At 44.3% G+C, this 24,385-nt stretch overlaps 1 long non-coding RNA gene across 1 annotated transcript in view; it reads right to left on the minus strand.

The window, feature by feature from the left end:
• Window positions 1-268: 268 nt before the first annotated feature.
• Window positions 269-24,385, minus strand: part of LOC131506405 (uncharacterized) — a 61,159-nt gene continuing 37,042 nt past the window's right edge. The window contains exons 8-9 of the long non-coding RNA XR_009258913.1: window positions 12,622-12,829; window positions 269-8,254 (exon numbers count right to left, since the gene is read on the minus strand). This is a non-coding gene — a long non-coding RNA (uncharacterized LOC131506405). The remainder of the gene's footprint in view (window positions 8,255-12,621; window positions 12,830-24,385) is intronic.

Here is a 24,385-nt window from a genome sequence, read left to right on the forward strand (position 1 = left end):
AGAGAGAGAGGGAGAGAGAGAATCCCAGGCAGGCTCTGTGCTGACATCATGGAGCCCGACAGCTGGGCTGGCTGGCTGGCTTGAACCCACAAAACCATGAGATCATGACCTGAGCCACCCAGGCGCCCCTCACACTAGTATTTTTTAGTAACTAAAAGTAGTCTCACCTCATTTCAGGTTATGTTTTTCCAATAAATGTGTTGGCTGGAAATTTATTTATTTATTTAATGTTTATTTTGAGAGAGCGCGCGCGCAGGCATGGAAGGGGGAGGGGCAGAGGGAGAAGGAGAGAGCGAGAGTGAGAGTGAGAGCGAGAGAATCCCAAGCAGGCTCCATGCTGTCAGCACAGAACACAACTCGGGGCTCAATCCTATGAACTGTGAGATCATGACCTGAGCCAAAATCAAGAGTCAGACGCTTAACCAATGGAGCCACCCAGGTGCCCCTGGAAATTTATTTTTCAAAAGGCGCACACACACACACACACACACACACACACACAAAACAAAGCAAAAACACAAAGATACGTTAGATAAGGGATTGTGATCCTCTGTTAGAATTTCCAGTACAAGGAAAAGGTGTCCATGGAGAAGAAGTAACCATTAAAGTGGAGGGAAATTGTCCTTGGCTTGAAGAAAAGCTAAGTCTGTAGTCTGAAAGAGTTGGTTTAAAACAATCTATGCAATGTATTAAATACGAGGTGCATTCTGAGGCCAGCAGTGCCCCTGCCTGGAGCAGAGCAATGAGATTCTGAGCTCCAGGACAGAACAGCTGGTGCCTTCGGAGAGAGCTCTCCAGAGGCATGCAGACACTCCCCCTGGAGACCTTGTTGGAACACTAATGAGAGCATACCTGTGAGGACGTGAGAAAGTCCGCCCAGAAAGAATGCAGGCAGCATGACTATCCTGGCCACAGTCATGCCCATTCAGTTGCAGTACAAGAGCAGAGCTGAGTAGTCAACACAGACTTGTGACCCTAAGCCTAAAGTATTTACTATCTAGCTTTAAATAGAAAAAAAAAAAAAAAAAAAAAAAAAAAAGTCACTGCCTCCTGATGTAAGGGATAAAAATACTTTTGATTTTAAATTACCTGGGCTCAAATCCCTTTTTCATCACTGTGTGACCTTGAGTAAATTACTCAGTGTTGTCACCCTCAGTTTTCTGTCTGTAAAGATGGGCATAATCTAGTTACCTTCCTCATACATTCATACCTGACTGAAAATGCTCAGAACCCTAACTGGCATCACAGTGAAATAAATCAATGAATAGTTTTGTTTTGTTTTGTTTTTAAGGTTAACCTTTCATTTAGAGGCAGACAATTTTCAGTTGCTTTGGGGTTTCCATCGTAAAATCAGCAACGTGACTTATCTCATCCCAAGTATGAGTTCTCTCTCCCCGGCTTCTATATTGTAACTAAGGGAAGTGGACCAAAATGAGATTTTTTAGTACTATTTTTACAAGCTCTCTGTATAGGCACGTTTTAAAATCCAAATTCACATAGTCCCTGACATCTTATACTTAAACCGGATAAAACACTTCTCCAGGGAAGATCCGATTTCCTTACCTCTTTGTCCCTTCCAGGGCAAAGCAGAGGCTCTTCCATTTAGGAACACTCGATAAATGTTTGGGATGGGCGAATGGATGCAGGGAGGGGTGGATGGATGGATGTTATAAGTCATTTCATTGAGGAGACACCGGGAACAGTTCTGTGAAGTGAATGCACAGAAGGAAAGGCACTGGTTTGCCTGCCACCCCCTCCCGTCCCCCCCACCTCCTCCTTCACTCACTGCCAACAAAGCGTAAGGCTTTAGCAAAGCTGAAGTTCACAGTTCATACATCTTTGCGGTATTTTTGAGGGGTCTGTCTTGGCTTTGTTTATTTGTTGGCGGGTTTCGTATCTCTGGCTACAGAGGTTGAGGATATAGAATTCATGACACGTTGCCATTATCGGTCCAGACAAGGTCTTTCCTTTGGTTATTTATTAGCTTTTACTGCTTACTTCCCCATAGATAACCATTGAAATGCGTTTGATTATGAATTTTTGTTTGTGCCCATTTAAAGAAAGTTGTGGGTGTAGGCATGTATCTTTAATTGACCTAAAGCCAACTGCGTCCTGTACCTCCTGCCATTTCTTACCCTTTTCACTCAGCACTGCCTTCGTAAAATCCAACCGTGCTGTCGCGTGTATATCCATTCCACTGTTTTGTTTTTTTTTTAAGTTTATGTATTTATTTTGAGAGAGACAGAGACCGTGTGGATCGGGGAGGGGCAGAGAGCGAGGCAGAGAGACAGAGAAGCCCAAGCGGGCTTCAGGTCACCAGCGCGGAGCCTGACACGGGGTTTGAACTCATGAAACTGAGCTCATGACCTGATCGGAAACCAAGAGTCAGACACTTAACCCACTGAGCCACCCGGGGGCCTCCACTCCGCCGTTTCTAAGTATTCCATTGCGTACAACCGCACATTAGACTTGGTGCTCTCTGTATTTTGTTTTCCTAGGGTATAGTGGAAAGTTATTGCCAGTTTAATCAATCCTGTTTCCACGGTTTGCAAAAAGATTAGGCACTCCGTCTCCTTGACCGTGACTGGAATAGGAGTGAGCCCCTGGGGGGAAAGAGGTCAAGGAGAGGACAGCCTGGGTGTAGGAGCAGCTCCATCAGCCCTGGTTGTCCTTGGCCACTGGCCTAGCCTCTCTGTTTTCTCACCTGCAGCAGAGTCAATAATCCCGGCCACACCTATCTCACGGGGCTGATAAGAGGTTTAGGAAAACAACAGGTGAGAAAAAAAGACTCTGAATAGGGTTCCTAACCACATATAGGGAGTCAGCCCTCGTGGTCCCTTCTCTGGCTGGCACCCAAGCCCGACAGGTGACTGGAAAAGCAAATGCACCCACCCCCGTGCCACAAAGAAGCATCATTCCACTCTGAAGGTTGTGCAGTCCACTAAGTGTTCAGTCCTAGGCAGACTTCTTGTGTCCCCCCTGGTCACACCCCACCTCCTCATGGGGTGACCTTCCTGGGACTCCACAGGGAGGTATATGCTCCCTCAGGCAATCAGTCCCAACCCCTGTTTCCTCCTAATCTTCTCCAGTCACCTTCTCTCCTCCTCTCACACCCCCTGCCATTATTTCTATTCTATTCACTTGTTTACAACCTTGTGCCTGGGAACAGAGTCCCTCCAGGTTTCCATCCGTAGGGGTAGCCCACAGGAGAGAATCCTGGCTGGCTTTTGTGACTATTAGCTCACTCTTCTTCCACATCCCCTCACCAGGAACAACAACAAAAACATGAATTCTACGTTTCAACCAAAAAAAAAAAAAGCCAAAGAGTACACCCAGCGGGGTAGGTGCGGTCCCAGCCTCTTAACTCCTTTGTACAAAGATCTAGAGCCACTTCCCCTGGGGGCCCTGTCTGCTCAAGGCAGAAGGACTTCAGCCAAATCCACTCAGCAGCTTTTCTCCCAACCGGCCCCCTCTCTCACTCTTGCTCCCTTTTTGCTCAGCGCTTCCCAGAGGACTGGCTTCTGTGCTTCCCGAGCCCCCGCTCCGGTGTGTAGTGTGGCCATTGTCATTCAGTATTACTGATTGGCTCGCAGGTCTGGCTTTCCTCCCAGACTGTGAGCTTCCTGCAGGCTGATGCCAGTCACGTTACTCTCCGCGGACACCTGTGAGACAATACATTTCTGTTGCGTAAGCCACCCAGTCTGTGGGTTGAGCTTGAAGGGAAGTGGGTGAAGATTGAGCTAATAGTCACAAAAGCCAGCCACGATTCTCTCCTGTGGGCTACCCCTAGGGATGGAAACCCTAGGGCTGGCAGCCCTAGGAAACTAATACAGGGGGGCAATCATGTCTTTATTCCTGCATGTTTTTTGTATGTTTGTTGCCACCGCATCCGTAGAGCTTAGCATAGCAACTAAGGCATAAGGAGAGCTCCATACATTTTTACTGGTAGAAAAACCTGTACTCAGGAGAACAAAGAGGAGATGTGCTTCCCCGCACTTGAAGGTCGCATAATGCGATGGAAAACACAAGAGAATGAGAAAGACCGTTCAAAGTGCATGCTTAATGCCAGGTCAGACACATGGGCGGTTGGGCTATGCGAGTGCCAAGCCCTTAACTCAGATAGGGTGGGCAGTGCTGGGCAGTCATCCCAGAAATCTCCCATAACCTGAATCTTGAAGTAAGAGTTAGTCAAGCGGAGAAAGAGAATTGGAACAGAACGAAACCAAACGGCAAGAGAAAACATGGACTATATGTGGACCTCTGAGATAAGCGGGAGCCTGAACATCAGGGGTCTGGTACAACCTGCTGAGTCTGAGAACCAAAGAGTGCATTTAAACGGGGGAGTAACGTGCATGGTCAGGCTTAGTTCTAGAAACTTCTCTCTGGCAAAGTGAGGATACATTCCAGGGAGATATGGCTCACCACCAGGAGGTTCACTGTTCTCTGTGAACATTAGAAATCGGAGGAATTCTTTATCAGTCCTCAACGTCAAGGGAAGGCAGCACCCCCAGGGCTGGGCCTCACCGGGAAAGCTGGGAACATATATGCACTACCCCACAGACCAACTCCTATTTTGTCCTTTTAATGGGCAGTAATATCCCCTCACCAGATGTGTTGTGCTACTATTTTTAAGTTCAGGCAGTCCCCACCCTCCTAGAATCTGCCTCTAATTCTTGGAAGTTGGGGTAAAACCACATGTTTTTCATCATTCCTCAAAACCACTAGCTCAAAGCACATACGTAGTTCTGTGACACAGGGGAAGAGGCTGTGGACATCTGTGTTGTGTTTCTGTTCCCATTCATATTTCTCTGGTGTATTAAAGCCAAATTGCACCAGGCTATAAAGACCATCGGGGAGAATCGGCGGGCAGACAGGATCCTGAAAGAATAAGGTTCCCCAGAGAAACCATTCCCCAAAGGGGACAGGAGGCAGCGGAGAGGCTCCAGATCCCGGGCCATTCCCTTCACGGCACGACACACATATGGGGTCTGATCAAAGTAAAGTCTACTTTGGGCCTGTCTTCTTGTTCTCATTATTTCTATCACCTCTCAGAGGACACGTGGTTGCCCTGAACACCGTGCTCACGACAGGAGGGAAAGCTGGCTAACACCACTCATCCTGCAGGGTGGGGGAGGAGAGCCCACTGGCAGGGCCCGCAACCATCAGCAGAGGGCTTCTCCAACACTGTTCCAGCCCAGCCCGGGGCCCCACAGAAGCCACCTGGATGGGCACAGCCTCAGCACTGCAGGTGTTTCCAGTACTAGCGCCCCTGCAGGCCCCACATGCCAGAGGACACATCTGCTGACCTTTAGATTACGACAGGGGCCGGTATTGACATTCGCATCAGCACATTAAGGCAGCCCGTGCACAGAGGCCCTGCAAGATAGCTACAGAGCTGGGGCTCTCTGCGGAGCCCGGCTGCCACCAGTGGTGTGGGTAGACCCTGGCTACATGGAATTTCCCTGCTCTTCTGGATGGGTTTTGATGGGCTTTCCTTTCACTTCCTCTTGTAGACCTCCGGACAGTGTCATTACTGATGCAGTGGATTCCATGTGTCCTGTGTCACCCCAGCAGGGCTTGCCTTGCAGCAGTGGGAGGCTTTGTCCCATGCCCAGAGGGGCACCTCCTAGGAGTGAGGGCTAGGGGTGCCCTCATCGGGCCCTGGGGACCCGCTTTGCCGCAGAAAGCTGTTGAAGCCTCTCACCCCTGCCCACCTCACAGGATGCTCAGGGGAATTCAGCAAGCCATGTATTCTGAGCCCCGGGAGATGGAAAGGAAGGAAGAGGGAGAGTTGGAGCCCTACAGGTCAATGTTATTAGCGTTGTCAGGGACAAATATGTAGATGATGTATGGCAGCAGAGTGTTGAGACAACAGACCCTCAACTTCAATGTCATAAACTTACAAAGCGGTTTTTAAAAACCTGAACTGCTATCAGTATTCCAGTTGAGATATTTCACATGAAAAAACAATCAAGATTTCCATCTCATCTCAGATAAGAAGACATAGCAACACTCTCTGCCCCTCTAACTGCGGGTCAGCAACCAGCTCCAGCTCGGAAGCGGCTGTTCCCTCCCAAGGGACCCATGTTCTCCAATCTGCCAGAATCCCACCCGGTCTCTTGTTAACAATTTCTATTGTTGCCTGGTCCCTACAGGCATTAGAGTTGGTGGGATCATGCTTACTCAGTGGACCCCAGGAATCCGATCTGGGGAGTGCCGGGCCAAAGCCCATTCTGGTGACATCCAATCCTCCGGCATGGGGTGGTGATCCTGTCTGCTTGTCCTTCTCGCAGAGGGCCGCCATCGGCTTTCCAGCCCTTAGGAACAACTGCACAGAGAACACTACAACTGTGAGGGAGGAAGACCCAGCCACTTACAGTCCAGGCAAGAGTGCAGGTCTCGGTGCAACTTGCTCTAAGTCCTTACGGAGCCAAGAATCGTTGCTTCTCTCTTTGTACCGTCTTCCATCAGTGCCGCCAAAAGGGGGCAAAGCCAGAGCCCCCAGGACAGTGCACAGTTCCATCTGGTTAATGGTGAGGGCCCCGTTAAGTGGGAGCAGGCTGCCCCAAAGAACAATTTAAGCTTGATCTCTCAGGAAACGTCTGCTCGTGATTTTTAAGGGGTCAGTTCTCCAGAATTTTTCCTATGAAATTATTTCAAAACAACCAAAGACTGAAGATTTCGCACCTATTGACCTCATGTCGTGTATCCCGGTGTTTGAAGACACTGCAAAGTGCAGCCCACAGTAACAAAGGCTACAAATTCAGACTCTGATAATCAAAGATGGTGGGGGGGAGGGGAGGTGGTTCCCATAAGGCTAGAACATTCGGCCTGCTGTGGGCATGAAAGAGGCCATGAGAAAAAGAAGAACTCGTTACCTTCTGTTTACATGGGTGCACAGCGTGTCTGTCTTGCTTGGCCTCGAAAGAGTAACAGAACCACCAAAAGGTGCCGGCTTTGGGAAATCCCATGTCTTCTCCGATGCTGACTGAGAAGGGCAGCAGACCCTCTGCCACAGGTTTGCTCCCTGAGGTCTGCTGACCGCAAGCCCAGGCTTTAGGGACCATCGCCTCACCCTTATTTAACAGCCTGGCACGAGGATAGGCATATGGCACTTCTGCTAATACCCTCCCTCCCTGTTTCTTCACCCACCCAACCTCCCCACTTTACACAGCTAACACAACACGGAACCGTTGAACTGGAATGTCTTAATGGAACGGGATGGCAGCTCTCTGTGAATGCACGGAGAATTCCGAATATCCTGAAGTAGGAGAAACACCACCGTGATCTCCAGGGTACAAGTAGCAAGCTGCCCTCCAGACCCTGGGGTCTTACTGAACTCCTACCACCTAGAATCCTTTAAAGCATTTCTTGGTTCCTCCAATTTCAGACCCAAGAAGCCAGGCTCAGAAAAGCCTCAGGATTCTTTGTCTTACCTGCCAGAGGCCCACTTTCTGAATTCTGAAGACCCGTTTGAGGACCCACCCCTTCACAATAACTCACAACCGGCAAGCCCGTCCATGTGGAAGACCGGGTGTGCCCGGTTGGACCATGACATCATTTTTAATTTCTGGACTAAAACCGGATAATCACCTCCAGTGACAGAACCCAGCCATTTGTCCTAGAGACTCATGTGCGTGATGTGGGACCCTCGCTGTTCAATTAGAAACATAGTTCTGCCGTGGCTGAGGATATCCAAGCTTTCATGTGAACGGAGGGCTGAGTGTGCTATTGGCTTCTTCGCCCTGAAGAACTTTCGTCAGCTAATTCAGCGAAGTGTGGCAAAGCCCTGTGCCCTGCTCCTTCTTGAAGCCATACTCTCCAGTGCAGTAGAAACGGACTCCTCAGAATAGCAGGAAACATGTGGGATTTACGGGGTGAAGATTGGAGTTCAATCTCCTCTGCAATTTAAATTCTCTACAGCTCACTTTCCTCACCTGTCTGCTCTCCCTATCCCGTGTGAGGCTCAAATGACCTAACACCAGCAAAGAACTCCATTGTAAATTCTCATATAAAGTTAGTTATTAACTAGTACTGAGAATGCATGGAAATTTCTGTGAGATGATTTATAATGATTACATACGTGCCAAGCTGGCATGCACAGCCTCCTGAGACGTTCATTCTTTGGGTCTGCATTGTGTCTCTCAAGTCTGATAAATGTTTCCGGGGTTAAAAGTCTAGTTTCATGGGTTGCCAAGAAAATAAGGCCAACTGGCAAAGCAGTAATATCTATTGGGAGACCTTTTAGAGAATCCTGAATAAAGAAGGCAAAAATTAATTTTTTATTTCATTATTAAATACTAAGTGGTTGCTTATAATTATTACAGATAATTATTTTTCATTAACTTTAATCATATTATTAGTTACTTAATAATCACTTGCAATATGCTTATTAAAATAATTATAATTATTGATCAAATAATAATTAATTCTGCCATGTTTGTTAATGAATGAATGATGAAGAGGGTGTTGGAGGCTGTAATTAAAGATAAAACAAAATCAGAGGGAGAAGGCAGTTCATGTAATCAGACTTCCAGAGAACTGTAAGAATCCATATCTTGGAACTAGAATACACATTTTCTTCTAGAATGAATTCTCTGCATAGGTGTTTTAAAGCTTTAAATAGTTTTATCTTTTTTTATTTAAGTGTATTTATTTTGAGAGAGAGAGATGGGAGGGGCAGAGAGAGAGAGAGAGAGAGAGAGAGAGAGAGAGAGAATCCCAAGCAGACTCCTTGCTGTCAGCATAGAGCCCAAGTGGGGCTTGAACCTAAAATCATGACCTGAGCTGAAATCAAGAGTTGAAGCTTAACCAACTGAGCCACCCAGGTGCCCCATTACCTGATTTTTAAAGAACGAATAATCATTTGTGTAGAAATTTTATTTAAAAAAATTCATGTTCCCTGGGGCATCTGGGAGGCTTAGTCGGTTAAGCTTCCAACTCTCAATTTCAGCTCAGGTCATGATCTCATGGTTCTTGGGTTCAAGCCCCACTTAGGGCTCTGCATTGACAGCTAGGAGTCTGCTTGGGATTCTCTCCCCCTCCCTGTGCCCCTCCCCAGCTTGCTCACTTGCTCTCTCTCTCTCAATCTCTCTCTCTCTTTCTCTCAAAATAAATACATAAACATTTTTAAAAATTCATGGACCCCAAAAATAATCAGCTGCAAACATGTTATCAGGTGAGCATTTTCTCATGACACAAAATTTAGGACATAGAGAACATGATTTCTCCAGGATACGGGGAAAAGTTGAAGCCCTGGGCACTCAGGAAATTAATTCAATCTGGAAATAAGGAAATCATTCCCTATTGCCCTAGGTTACCTGTTTATTTAAAAAAAATTTTATTAAAATTTTTATATGTTTATTTATTTTTGAAAGAGAGAGAGAGAGATGGAGCTTAAGCAGGAGAGGAGCAAAGCGAGAGGGAGACAGAATCTGAAGCAGGCTCCAGGCTCTGAGGTGTCATCAAAGAGCCCGATGCAGGGCTCAAACCATGCAATCATGACCTGAGCCAAAGTCGGCCATTCAACCTACTGAGCCACCCAGGCGCCCCTTAAAAACTTCTTTTTAATGTTTACTTATTTATTCTGAGAGAGAGAGAGAACAAGGGAGGGGCGGAAACAGAGGGAGAGAGAGAATCCCAAGCACAGAGCCCAATGCTGGGCTTGAACTCACGAACCATGAGATCGTGACCTGAGCAGAAATCAAGACTCAGACACTTAACCTACTGAGCCACCCACTCACCCCCAAGGTTACCTGTTTAATATGAGGGCTAAGGCTTTCCACCAATATCTGTGGAGGAAACTTTTATTAAGATTTTCTTTTGCCCTGATATGTAGTTGCTTCTGGGAGTCCTTAAATTCCTTGAGAGCCCCTGCCTGGGGACAGGGGGCCTCAAGTTCAAGTGACTGTGGGAACTGAGGGGCTGGAACAGGAAAGGAAAAGTCTGTCAAGGTGGACAGAAGGATGAAGGAGGCAGGGGACTTAAAGGAGGATACATGAAAGGATTCAAGGGAGCTAAGGGAAGATCAAAAGTGGTACAAAGAGGAAGGAGGAATGGAAGTGATGTGAAGGGAGAGGTCTTAGATTAGTCAGTCCGGGGAAGCCACCAAAGTTCCAAATTATCCCGAGTAAAATCATGCCAGCGAGACATTAGCACAGTGGCGGTGAAACATACAGTCAGGAGGGATTTATGAAGGGGAGGTTCAGCTGACTGAGAAGTTCCTGTAGAAAAAGGATCAGGAGGCGCCTGGAGGGCTCAGTTGGTTGAGTGTCCAACTTCAGTTCAGGTAATGATCTCACAGTTTTTTGAGTTGGAATCCCACTTCGGGTGAGCCCAAACCTAGCTCTGGGTAAAACACAAGCCCCAGGTGAGCCTGCCTCCCTCTCTCTCTCTCTGTCCCTCATGGGATTCTCTCTCTCTGCCCCTCAATCGCTTGCACCCTCTCGCTCTCAAAAATAAATAGAAAGGAAGAAAAAGAAAGAAAGAAAGAAAGAAAGAAAGAAAGAAAGAAAGAAAGAAAGAAAGAAAGAAAGAAAGAGAAAGAGGAAGGAAGGAAGAAAAGGAAAGAGAAAAGAAAGAAAGAAGGAAGAAAAAGAAAAAAGGAAAGAGTCTGAAAGAGAAAGAAAGAAAAGAAAATTACTAAGAGGAGACATTACAGGTAGGGGATTCTTGCTAAATTGACTTAGGATTCTTGCTGACAGCAGACCAGGGTGGTCAGATATCAAGGGTGGGGGAAGTCACTAAAGTGACTTAGCAGGATTCTTGCTACAACTGGTCTAGGGAGGCCAAAGACAGGGCCCACTGGTGAGGCCCAGTGAGAAAGAGGGCTCAGAGGGGCCTGGCTAAAGTTTGGTCAAGAAGAGTGTCTTTGCCAAAGGCCGCTGAGTGTAGTATTTATGATGGGGTTTTGGCTGGTGTTAACAGAGCTGACACTGTGGCACTTTCCTAGCAAATCATAAAACATCAGGTCATGTAAGAGTTTCGGAAAGAAAATGTTGGAATTCAAATGAATTACTTGAGGCAAAAAATCACTTCCGTGGGCAGATTGCACTGATGAGCCGGTGAAGGAACCAAGCTCTAAGCTCTTAATGCATCACCTTTGAAATAGGGCTGATCCAAGGCATAGGTGTGAGGAGACAGGCCTGTTTGTCTACAGGCAGATTCTGTCCAAGACTCCAGACCACGGAGACAGGAGAGAGAGGGCTCTCTTAAGTCCAGAGCCCAGTTGTAGGTCTGGGTCCCCCATCCCCTGACTGGGCTCTGATTAGAAACAATAAAATGTCTTAACAGAAATGCTATAACGTCTGCAATGACCCTCAAAGGACTTCAGCATAGGCAGTGTGGGATCAGTCTCTGGTACAGGTGCAGGTAATGTTGAAAGACTCTATCAGAGGATGAATATACACACTCCGGGGAACGTTTGTTGGAATTTGAAGGAGTATCAGATGCTCTAGAGGCTGCTAGAAAGCACTTCCCCTGTCTCCACTCCCCATAAGAACCAACGGCTTTGTTGTTTAGCATAATGGATCTTAGAAGTAATGGTCATTGGTGGCATTAATGATGTTCAAGATACATGAGTTTGTTGAAAATACTGTATCAGACACTCCTGACCTTACTTAAAACAGGGTATTATCGGGGCGCCTGGGTGGCTCAGTCAGTTAAGAGTCTGAATCTTGATATCAGCTCAGGTCTTGATCTCAAGGTCATGAGTTCAAGCCCCGCGTTGAGCTCTGAGCTAGGCACGGAGCCTACTTAAAAACAAAACAAACAACAACAAACAACCCAAAAACAAAACAAACAAGTATCAACAGAACTGTTGATAATGCATGCCCTTCCCAATGCAATCTCTGTTTTAGGATTTGAAACCAATCTGTATCCACAGCTTTGTAGGAAGTTTCTCTCACCTGACTCTGACTGAACGTGGAGCTAAATCTTGCTGTTAGAATGTTGTCACATCTGCCTTAAGCGAGTCTGTTATGCAAGGAATTTGTCTGAGAGCCAGTAGGACAGAGAACTGTACTTCACTGAGTTTACAGAACTGGTTGTACAACTTTTTCATGCCTGCTGGCTTCCAAATGTTTATTTTATGGCCAAATTCAGTCTGAGACTTGCTTTCATTGTAACAAAGCACCTGGTAATGAAGTTCAGAGGCCCATAAGCCCACATACGAATGTCTGTGTCCCTTAGTTTAACGAGTTCCCCCCAAAGCTCCAGAAAGCAGGCACGTATTGTTAAGGACCTTTGTTGTAACAGGTGTTGTTATATTTCTAGGACCTTGCATATTGGTTCTTCACCATTAAACCCTTTTATAGCAAACCTCCCCAGCCCGTTTATTAGAAGGAGTAATAAAACTAACTAAATGGCATTGAGCTAGGGGTGAATTAAAAGAGGACACGCTGCCACTCCAGGAACCATTTTTTTTTAATGTGTGTGTTCCTGTTTGTATGTTGGTGTGTGTGGATGAATCAGTTCAGCTTTTGAATGATACTAGGATACCAGGCTGGTGTCCTGCAGCCAGCAAAAGCCCCTTGAGGCTACCGTTTCTCCCCTCTGGCCTGATTCCAGTGTTCTTTTTACATCATTTCAAAAGGCACAGAAAACCTCCCCGCTCAAACTTACTTTTGCACTATTTGCTGGTCCTTTTAATATCGGTACGTGCTGCCACCCATTGTGGTCTGCTTCTTTCTTTGTTCCCAATCTCACATCTTTGTACCACGGATACACCAGTGTGGGACTCTCCGTCTGTGTCCATCAACTTTTGTTTTGCTAAGTAAGAAGATGCTTACTTCTGGCTGTGGAGTGCGCCGTGAAATTCCTTTGGGGAACCCTGCAAATAAAATAAATAAGACCATCAGGAGTCTTTAGACTTATTAAAATTCCAGACTCTCTAAAAACAACATTTCCTGTCTAATCTTAACGTTAACAAAATGATCAATTGAGAGCCAACATGTGATTTGGGGATGAGCTCTTTTGGGCATTATCTGCGTGACATTTAGAATGGCCAAGTCATGGTCTACCTTAACTGGTCAACGTGAAACTTCCATTCTTCTCAGATGCACTTATAAATATCACATAAAGGTGTGTACGTATATGTGATGTGTGAGGGCTCACCCACCACAAAACAGCAGAGAAAGCTGATAGAAAGTCATACCATCAATTTAACTTCTTTTTCGCTCCTGGCCTTGCACTTAGCTTTGTGACCACTCCGAGAACAAAACCAACAGGAACATATGGTCACACAAAATTGTCATGTGTTGAATGATTCCACAGAGGTGTTACTGGACAGCAAAGTTTTCAGAAAGGGCCTTTGCTGTTTGTTAGTGGCAAAAAAAAAAAAAAAAAAAAAAATTCCTTGAAGGGCAACTACCTCTTTAAAAGCCAGAGGATGGGAAATAGGGAAGGGAAAAGGCTGTGTGATAGGAATTTATGCCAATGGAATGCAGACGAGTTGTACTTATAAGGCCTTGTACTTGTCCAGCTGGGAGTGGGGCTGTTCAGGGAAGCCAAGGAAATGGTGTGCTTTTGGACACAGCAAAATCCAGTGATCATTCTTGATAAAAGCTTGTGATATTTATCATCACGTTTGATGTAGTAGAACGATTCCTGGAATTTGAATCAAAACTCTGGGTGGGAGGACCTAGTTCCTTAACCATTCTGAGCCTAGAGCTTTCTTTGGTTAAATGCAGATAGTATCTCTCACTGAGGTGGGCAGCCTAATCAGAGGGGTAAATGAAAGTTTCTATGCCAGTACCGGGAACATAGGAGATCCTCCATGAAGGTTAGTGCTCCTTTATTAAAATCAATAATATAAGTGTACTTTGTGTATAGCCTTAGTTAATTTTATGTTTGATTCCCAGTTACAAAATCTTTGAGGGTTGGGACCTTTTTTTTCTCTGCAAAAATTAATAGCAATAAACATAAAGAATTGATGTGTATTAAATTTTTGTTAAATGAATTGCACTTCTTAAAAATACGTTAAAAATGCTAATATAAGGCAACTTCCTCTTACCTCTGGAGACAGCCTGGAGGTTATCTTTATGACTCAGTGAAGAAAACCCCTCTGTACTGATGGGATAGCTGAGCTGAAGTTAGGAATTTAGGGAGTAACAAGAAATCCCCTCTCCAAATATAAGTTTGTAGAATCCCTTTCTCTGTAGTCTAGGACAGGAATCAGAGTGCAAATATTGCTCGGCACCTAATCAAAACACAGGCTTCCCCTTTGCTCTCACTTTTAACGCATTGGCACCTGTGCAGGAAAAGAGCAGAAAAGGAACGCATACTCTGCAGGCTTCCATGGCCCCTTCTGTGTTCATCTGTAAACTGGAGGTTGGAGAATCCCTGCACGGAGGCATGCACACAGCTGACTCCTCCTTGGGTACTGGCCTGATCAACAAACAGTATGTTATATACTCCATGAGGGCCACATGGTTGAACTTGGGTCTGACAAAATATCTTGTCTTCTGGGCTCACCTAGAATCCTCTTAAGGTCAGGACGGCCAGTTGTAGTAGCCCTAGGTCACTGACATCAGGAGTCTCCACGTTCCTTTGCCTCGACCAACTGGTCACCCTGAGTGTTGTAGAAACTAGACTTATTCTGGTTCATAGAGGCACAAGTTCTCCATATTACTCTTTTTAATATAACTTCCTTCACTAAAAATGAGGTTGGGAAAGTATTTTGAAGATTAAATTCTTGAACAGGCCCTCAGAATCAGGAGGTTCCCAGTATTTCTGATGTTCTTTCCATTTTTCCAGAATCAATCTCCTTTCTCCACTTACCCTGTCATCTCTGTCATTAAAACGCAATTCTCGGGGCACCCGGCTGGCTCAGTTGGAAAAGCATGAGACTCTTGATCTCAGGGCCATGGGTATGACTGCAACCTTGGGTGTAGAGATTACTTAAATAAATCAACCTAAAAAATAAAAATAAAATATGATTCTCTGTTAATTCCACTTGTCTTTGCCTTGGGACCACCTAGCCTGGGGTTTGGTAAAGTTTTTGACTCCATGACTGTCAACCATTTGTCTTTCCATTATTCAAGGACTCGAGCTTTCGCTGCATTCCCCCTATACCACTAACCGAATTTTATAGATGAGCAAAACTGAAGCTCAGACAATATATAACTCAACAGATCTAATTTCAACATCTAACAAAAATAAACTGACTATAATCCACCTATGATTATGGATCCCTTTACTTTTTTTTTTTTTTTTGGACTATTTTGCTCTTAAATAGACTTTTCCAGCTATTCTACCTAATTAGCTGCCAGTGTTACTCGTCTAAATATCTTTGTTATTATTTTCTCTAAGTCGATATACCATCAGTTCAAGAGGAGAAGAATAGGTTTAAGACTGGAGATTGGTAATATCTGTTCAGGGGGTCAAGCCTTAATCACAAAATCTCCTATATTTTGAATGATACGATAGGGGAGATAAACCTTTCTTTTTCTCTACCTTCCCACATTCAATAGCTGGAGGACCTGCAAATAAAGTTGACAGAAGACAGATTAACAAGAAAAAAAAAAAAACAAGAACAGATTTCGTTATATCAGAATGCACTGGAGTTCACAAAGAGACATGATTCAAGGAGGGAATTAGTATTTGGGGCATATGCGCACACATGTATACGTATGTATGTATATATGTGTGTATATATGTATATATGTGTGTATATATGTATACATACACACATATCATTTTAGGCGAGACAAAGGAAAAGGAGTTGGGGGTTTCTGGCGGTAACTTATGGGAAGTTAAGGGAAGGAAAAGTAAATAGGGTTGTTCAGAAAGGTTTGTCTTGCAAATAAGAGTCACCTCTGGGGCTCAGAGTTCTCTGGAGTTCTTGTCTTGATAGGGCAAGAGACACGCCTTTATAAATGGAAATTTATGTTCTGCTTTTAGACTGGGAGAGGGGAGAGAGCTAATTTCCTTTAGCTCAAGACAATCCTTACACCAAGGTGGCACATTTGGGGGTGGCGTGCTTGGTTTTCTTCATACCCAAGAGCCTGAACAGGTAGCACTGATTTGGTATTGGCACACAGCACCCCCATTGTTATTTCTGTTTCCTGCAAAGGGGTATAAGCTCCTTAAGGGGAGGAGAAATGGTTTCTTTAGTTTCAAGTTCGTAGTGTTCCCACTTAAAAGCTACCCTTTGTTCAGTGCCCATGCTACGTCACGTGATGTGGATACGTTCTCTCCAGGACACTTCAAGGTAATATAAACATCTCACTTTATAGATGAAGAAATTCAGGCTCAGAGAGGTGAACTGACTTACTAAAATTATTCAGCAAATATATAGCAGAGGACTCAGGCCTAGATCTGTGTTTTAGTCAGGATTCTCCAGAGAAGCAGAACCAAAAGGATATGTGTATACAGAGAAAGAATTTTATCCAATGGAATTACCCCCACGGGACTATGGAGGCTGGCAAACCCAAATCTGCAGTTGAGCCAGTAGGCTGGATACTCGGGAAGGAGCCAATGCAGTTCAAGCCCCAAAGCAGTCGGCTGTAGAACTCCCTCTCGCCTGGGGGAGGTCAGCTTTTGTCCTGTTTGGGCCTTCAACTGTTTGGATGAGGCCCATCCACACCATGGAGGGCAATGTTAATCACATCCAAAAACACCCTCACAGAAACATCCAGAATAACGCTGGACACATAAAAGTAACTATCAGCATCTGTTAACAGCCAGTTCCACATTCATTTCTTCTTATTATACATAGGTTCTTCTCAAACATGGGTTAATTGAGGGGCACCTGGGTGGCTCAGTCGGTTAAGCATCCCACTTGGGTTCGGGTCATGATCTCACAGTTTGTGGGTTCGAGCCCCGCGTTGGGCTCTGTGCTGACAGCTCAGAGCCTGGGGCCTGCTTCAGATTCTGTGTCTCCCCCCTCTCTGCCCCTTCCCATGCGCACGCTCTGTCTCTCTCTGTCTCTCAGTAATAAATAAACGTTAAAAAAAAAATGGGTTAATTGGTGACCTTGAGTCAGGTTCAAGCCCTGCACACTGCTCTTGGGCAAAAGCTTCCCCATCTTAGGTGAAATATATAATCAGTTCTATGTAAAAGGTCTTATTTACAAAGAAAATCTTTAAGGGATTTTCTGCCTCCTGAAACGTAAAAAGCAAACCTTATATGAGTGGTTATAAAGAACACAACCATTCTCTAAGCATCTTAGCCACAGAGCCAGCTTGAGAGACCTCCAGGTAGATTTTAGAAACCCATCTAATACAAGGAAGTAACAAGAGGTTAGGTTGTTATATTTAAGCAAGGCCATTTTATTCTTACTTTCTGAGAGAAGAGCAAAGGAGAATAAAAACAGGCCGATCACATGCTGGGAATCGATACCATGTGTAATGAAGTTCCCCTAAAGTCGCAGTTATATTTTAGCTTACTTTATATAGCAATTTTGCTCTTAAAATATTTAAAAATTTTTGATTAAAACCAAAAAATGATGGCTTCAAATAAACCCATTCCCCAGTCTTTCTGTCATTCTGGAAAGTTTCACTGGTGGGTTTGAGACTAGAAGCTGAGTGGTACGGTCAGTAGAAATGGTTGGGGAGGGGATGTCCAGCTAAAAGAGGAAGTTTGCAAGTGATCTGGGATGGAAAAGCTTTGGAAACATAGTCTTGTCTGTTCTTTCAGCAAAAGGGCCCTGCATGGAACCCGATGGCCCAAGGCATCCAGTATTTTATTTTCATTTTGGTATGTTTATATCAAGGTAAAATACACACAACATAAAATTTACCATTTTAACCATTGTTAAGTTTACAATACCGTGGCATTAAGTGCATTCACAAGGTTGTACCACCAACACCACCATTGCCAAGACTTTTGTCATCATTTCAAACTCTGTACCCATTAAACAGTAAGGCCCCTAGTAATTTCTGATTTACTTTCTGTCTCTAAGAATGTGTCTATTCCAGGTACCCTACATATGCAGAATCATACGGTTTTTGTCCTTTTGTGACTGGCTTCTTTCACTTGGCGACATGTTTTCAAGGTCCCTCCATGTTGTAGCCTTTATTCCTTTTTATTTACAACTTTATTCCTTTTTATGGCTGGATAATATTCCATGGCATGTGTATACACCACATTTTGTTCATTTCTCAATCCGACTTATTATTTGAGAAGATGTTCACCGAGAACAAAAAGGATGTTTTCTCAAAGGATAAAAAGACATTCCTTTCTGTTGAACAGGATGTGGTAGGCAGGTATCAGTGTGAGGTACGTAGCTAAAAGCACATGGATAGCATTGCCTGGATTGGCACGAGAGCCCAATAAAAATCCTTCCCTATTGCCTTAAATAGGTAATCCTAGTTTGCTAAGAGTTTTGGGGTTTTTTGTTTGTTTTTTTGTTTTAACAAGAATGGATATTGTATTTCTACATACTAACAACAAACCATTGAAATTGAAATTATAAGAAAAAAACACCTTTGAAAATAAGATCAGAAATATTTAAGAATAAATCTCACACAACTAAAATATCTGTTCACTGAAAACTATAAAATACTGCAGAGAGAAACTAAAGAAGGTCTAAACAACTAAGGAGATGTATATCATGTTCTTAGAAAGAGGACTGATCCAACATTGTTAAGATGAGCATTCTCCCTGAAATTGGCCTCTAGATCCAGTGCAATTCCAATCAGAGTCTCAGCAGGTTTGTACGTGTGTGGAAAGTAATAAGCTGATTCTAAAATTTTTATTTTTTAAAATTTACATCTAAATTAGTTGCATATAGTGCAACAGTGATTTCAGGGTAGATTCCTTAGTGCCCCTTACCCATTTAGCCCATCCCCCCTCCCACAACCCCTCCAGAAACCCTCAGTTTGTTCTCCATATTTATGAGTCTCTTCTGTTTTGTCCCCCTCCCTGTTTTATTATTTTTGTTTCCCTTCCCTTATGTTCATCTGTTTTGTCTCCTAAAGTCCTCATATGAGTGAAGTCATATGATTTTTGTCTTTCTCTGACTGACTCATTTCACTTAGCATAATACCCTCCAGTTCCATCCACATAGTTGCAAATGGCAAGATTTCATTCTTTTTGATCGCTGAGTAATACTCCATTGTGTATATATGCCACATCTTCTTTATCCATTCATCCATCGATGGACATTTGGGCTCTTTCCATACTTTGGCTCTTGTCGATAGTGCTGCTATAAACATGGGCGTGCATGTGTCCCTTCGAAACATCACACCTGTATCCCTTGGATAAATGCCTAGTAGTGCAATTGCTGAGCCATAGACTACTTCTATTTTTAGTTTTTTTGAGAAACCTCCATACTATTTTCCAGAGTGGCTGCACCAGCTTGCATCCCCGTGATTCTAAAATTTTTATGGAAATGTAAAAGACCTAGAATAGCCAAAACAAGTTTTTTGTTTTTTTTTAAAGAGCTGAATTTAAAAAGAAGGGGATTAATATGACTAGATCACAAAGCTTACTATAAAGGTACAGTCATTGAGAAAGAATAATTTTGGCATGAAGATAGACAAATAAAGTGAGGGAGCATAAGAAAAAGTTGAGACAGGGGACAGGGGACCCACACATGAATGGAGAATCAATGTTTTACAAAGATGCAAAAGCAAGTAAATGGAGAATGAGTCTTTCCTATTTTTCTACTGTGTCATCTCAACAAATGATGCCAATGCAATTGGTAATCCATACAAAAAAGAAGCTCAATCCATACCTTGCACAATATACAAAAACTATGGATCATACAACTAAATGGAAAACCTAAAACTATAAAACTTCTAGAAGGAAATATTTTTGATCTTGGGTTAGATCTCTTACATATACCACCATAAACATGATGCATTCAAAACAAATTGATTAACTTTAACTTCATCAAAATGTAAAACACCTGCTCTTCAAAAGATGCTATTAAAACAGACAAGTCACAAGCTAGGAGAAAATATTTTCAAAGCACATATCTGAAAAAGGGCTTATATCCAGAACATATAAAGAATTCTCAAAATTCAATAATAAAAAAACAAATCCGATTTTTAAATGGTCAAAATATTTTAACAGACCCCTCACTGAAGAAGATAAAATAACTACATGAAAATATGATCGACAGAATTTGTCATTAGAGTAAATTAAAAGCATAATGAGACACCGTTATACCTTATTAAAATGGTCAGAATCTAAAAGACTGAACACAACAAGTTTTGCGAGAACGTGGAGGAATTGAGCCCTCACATACTGCTAGTAGGAGTGTAAAATAGTGTTAAGTATTTTGGAAAATAGAGTGGCAGTTTCTTAAAAATTTAGATATACACCTATTATATGATCCACTCATTCCACTCCTAGATTTTACCTAAGAGAAATGGAAGCATATGTCCCTACAAAGACTTCTACATGCATGTTCATAGAAGCTTGATTGGCAATAGCCCAAAACAAGAACCGACCCAAATGTCCTTCAACAAATGAATAGATAAACACGCTGTGGTGTTATCTGTGCAAATGAAATAGTACTCGGCAATGTAAAGGAATAAACTGTTGATGTATGACAGCACAGACGAATGTCCAGATTATGCTGAACAGAAGAAACTAGAGAAAAAGATGCAGGATGTGTGATTTCTATAGATAATTTTGGAGAGTACGAGCTAATCTATAGTGGCAGAAAGCAGATGGGCTTTACTTGATGGGGGCTAGAGATGGGGGAGGACTCACAGAGGGGCACAAGGAAATGAAACTTTTGGTGGTGATGGATGCTCATCATCGCAGCTGTGGTGATGGTTCTGTGGGTAGCTACATATGACAAAACTTCTCGAACTGTACACTTTAAATACGTGCACTCAAATACTGTACATTTTGCCATATGTCAATTACGCTTCAATAAATCTCGAAAAAATCCACCACTTTGTGCTCCACACACTATTTCCAGTTTAAAAAGCCCCTTCTGTGGTTACTACCACATTTATTGGGTGAGAGACCCTATATCGATGTCAAGTTACAGCTCACAGCGGGATCATCGGTCCTTATAAGTGCCTGTTGAGAAAGGCCAGGCATCTTCAAGATGCGAAAATGCGTGAGGAAACTAGATTGGAGGCAACTGGGGAGGCAACATGGATACGTGGAAGGTAAACAGGACAGATGTGGGTTCAAGTTGCAGTGCTGCTGCCCACAGCAGAATGACTTAGAGGTGGCTTCTTAATTTGTCACAGTATATCAGCTGGGGGTACTTGGTCATGAGCATCAGAAACTGATTCAGGTAAAGATTTGGAGCAGATAACCAACAGCTCCAAAGCATCTCAATGGCTGGCAGAAACCAGATCTTAATAGTTTTATCCAGAATTTTCCTCCCTCTGGTCATGAATCAAATTCCAGAGACAGAGCATCCAATGGGACCAGTCCAAGTCACATGCATGCCCCTTGACCAGGAGGGGGATGCGCATCTTCTTAGCAAGTACAACAGAAGGGATTTGGAATGCTATCAGCAAATGAAGGTAGGATAGAGGCTTGGTGCAAACAACAAATGGCACTTTATCAGTTATATATTGCTGACTATAGATTTAGTGGCTTAAGAAAATAACGATTAGGGGCACCTGGGTGGCTCATTAGGTTGAGCACCTAAGTTTTGATTTTGGCTCAGGTCATGATCTCATGGCTCATGAGACTGAGCCCCAAGTCGGGCTCCGTACTGACAGACAGAAGCCTGCTTGAGATTCTCTTTCTCCCTCTCTCTCTGCCCCTCCCCCATTCACACGCTCTCTAGCTAGCTCTCTCTCTCTCTCTCAAAATAAGAAAAAAGAAAACAGTGATGATTTCTTATTTCTCATAAATCTGTGGGTCACCCGGGTGGTTCGTCTTCTAGTTTTGTCTGGCTTGCTCACGTAGTTGCTTTCAGTGAAAGGCAACTTGTTGGAAGGTCCAAGATGGCCACACTCACACGCGAGAAGTGGGTACTTGGCTGTCAGCTGGTGCATTTTGTTTCTTCTCCACACAGCCTCACATCCTCTAATAGGGCTATACATGCTGCTGTTATAGGCATTATAGGACAGTGGTCCAAATGAATGAGGGCAGAACCTGCCACACCTCTTGAGCGGGGGCTCCGGAACTCACATGCATGTCTCTTCTGGCACGTTCTATAGGCCAGAGTAGGTCACAAGGTCCTCACAATTCTGGGAAGGGGGAGGCGGTGAAGAACTAAACTGCACTGCTGCATGGGAGGGACGGCTAGGTTACACTGCAAAGAGCGTGCATACTAGAGAGGGACGTTTAGCCACTAAACAAGCAACCAGTGCCATTAAAATATTTTCCTCATTATGAAATTAGACTAATAACTAAATTCTAGAGTTATTTTGATAATTAAATATAATAACATATTTGGGAGCCTTGACATATAAAAAACACTTGGTGAAAGCATACCTGTTATTAATGTCATTAAAGGTTAAGGTTATAGGGGCACCTGGGTGGCTCAGTCAGTTAAGCATCGACTTCAGCTCAGCTCATGATCTCACGGCTCATGAGTGTGAGCCCCACGTCAGGCTCTGTGCTGAAAGCTCAGAGCCTGGAGCCTGATTCAGATTTGGTATCTGCCTCTCTCTCTGTCCATCCCCAATTGCGTTCTCTCTCTCTCTCTCTCTCTCTCTCTCTCTCTCGCTCTCTCTCTCAAAAATAAATGAACACTAAAAAACATTCTTAAAAAAAAACTAAGGTCAGAGACAGGCCTCCCTCAAGGAAAATTTCTTCTTTTAAAATACTTGTGTTGTTGGGGTGCCTGGGTGGCTCAGTTGGCTGAGCGTCCGACTTCAGCTCAGGTCATGATCTCACAGTTCATGCGTTCGTGGGTTTGAGCCCTGTGTCGGGCTCTGTGCTGACAGCTCAGAGCCTGGAGCCTGTTTGTTTCGGATTCTGTGTCTCCCTCTCTCTCTGCCCTTCCCCTGCTCATGCTCTGTCTGTCTGTCTCTCTCTCTGTCTCTCTCAAAAATAAATAAAAATTAAAATAAAATACTTGTGTTGGGGCAAATGGGTGGCTCAGTTGGTTGAGCACCCGACTCTTGGTTTCAGCTCAGGTCACGATCTCACGGTACACGAGATCGAGCCCCGAATCCGGCTCTGTGCTCACAGCGCAGAGCCTGCTTGGGATTCTCCTTCTCTGTCTGCCCCTTCCCACACTCGTGCACACTCTCTCTCAAAATAAATAAACATTAAAATAAATACAAATGATAGAATACTTGTGTAACTTCTTTTCCGGCTTGGTGGAACCTGCAGGACATACGGCAGGAACTGAATTTTGCTAAATTTGGGGGGTAAAGTGCCGCCTATCCTTTCCTTTCTGTAAATTCCAAAATACAGGTGGAATAGGGGATTAAACACATTGAACCGGTACTGTGGTTTGCCTTCAATGTTTGTGTTTAGTTTATATGTGTCTACGTCGGTCAGTGTCCAGTCAGCAGGACAGAAACTACTATAGGAATTTCAAACAGAGTGGCGGCTCACAACATGTGAAGGGCTGGAGGAAAATGAAAAGGAAGCTGAGATCATTCAGAGATCAGTAACAGCAGGAAGCGACTACCATCCCAAGGCTGAATGAGCCCAAGAAAAAATGGTGTGATCCAGAATCCGCAGCCGCTCTGCTGCTGAGGCTGCTGATATACCCACTGCTCCACTGCTCTTGTCGGGCCACCTTTCAGGAAGCCAGGAGGCTGAACTCCCACCCAGGGTGGCCTGTCACTGCTGCTGCTGCCTGAGCCAGAGCCAGAGCTCGGGAACTCTGCCCTGCAGAGGCTGCTGAAGCCCCCCTGGCCCACTGCTGTTGAAACTCTACCACCTGAGCACAAACCCACATTCACCTGCTGTCGCCAAAGCCTTCAGCAGACATGGAAGAAAAATTGGCTTTTTCTCCCACCTCCCACTGCTGTCTGCCCCACGGGTAGAAGCTAAGTGGAAGCCAGCCCGCTGGGGAGTCTGGGAAGTGTAGTTCACAGGCTTCCGGTCCCTCTAGAGAAAGGCGGGTAGGGTGGGAATGGAGTCAAGAGCCGGCAAAGAGCAAGCAGCCCAGCGTATGAGTCACACACAGATGTTTCACGTAGCGCCGCTGTGTGTACCTCCAGATGTTTTCTGTCTGTGGGTCTGTGGGAAGCAAAGGGAACATATGTTGACTTGTTTCAAAACTTCTCGTAGAACGCTATCATGCCACGTTTAACCATCTGATAATCAAACCCCTCTCCCTCGCGGCCATTTACTCCGTTCCTCCTTGGGCTTTGGCAGGGGATGTGTAAACACTGGCAAAAACTTGCATTTCACACTCACTGTGCAAGATACCAGGGAAATCTTCCTAGTCTCCTGCCTCCTACCCGCTTGAGAGCGTTTCATTAAATACCCGATGCCTGTGTACATTGTATGGGACCGCTTATGCGAAGGGACAGCAGAGCCCTTATTTTGCCTT

The sequence above is a fragment of the Neofelis nebulosa genome, chromosome 3 (genome assembly GCF_028018385.1).
Source record: "Neofelis nebulosa isolate mNeoNeb1 chromosome 3, mNeoNeb1.pri, whole genome shotgun sequence".
Classification (NCBI taxonomy): Eukaryota; Metazoa; Chordata; class Mammalia; order Carnivora; family Felidae; genus Neofelis; species Neofelis nebulosa.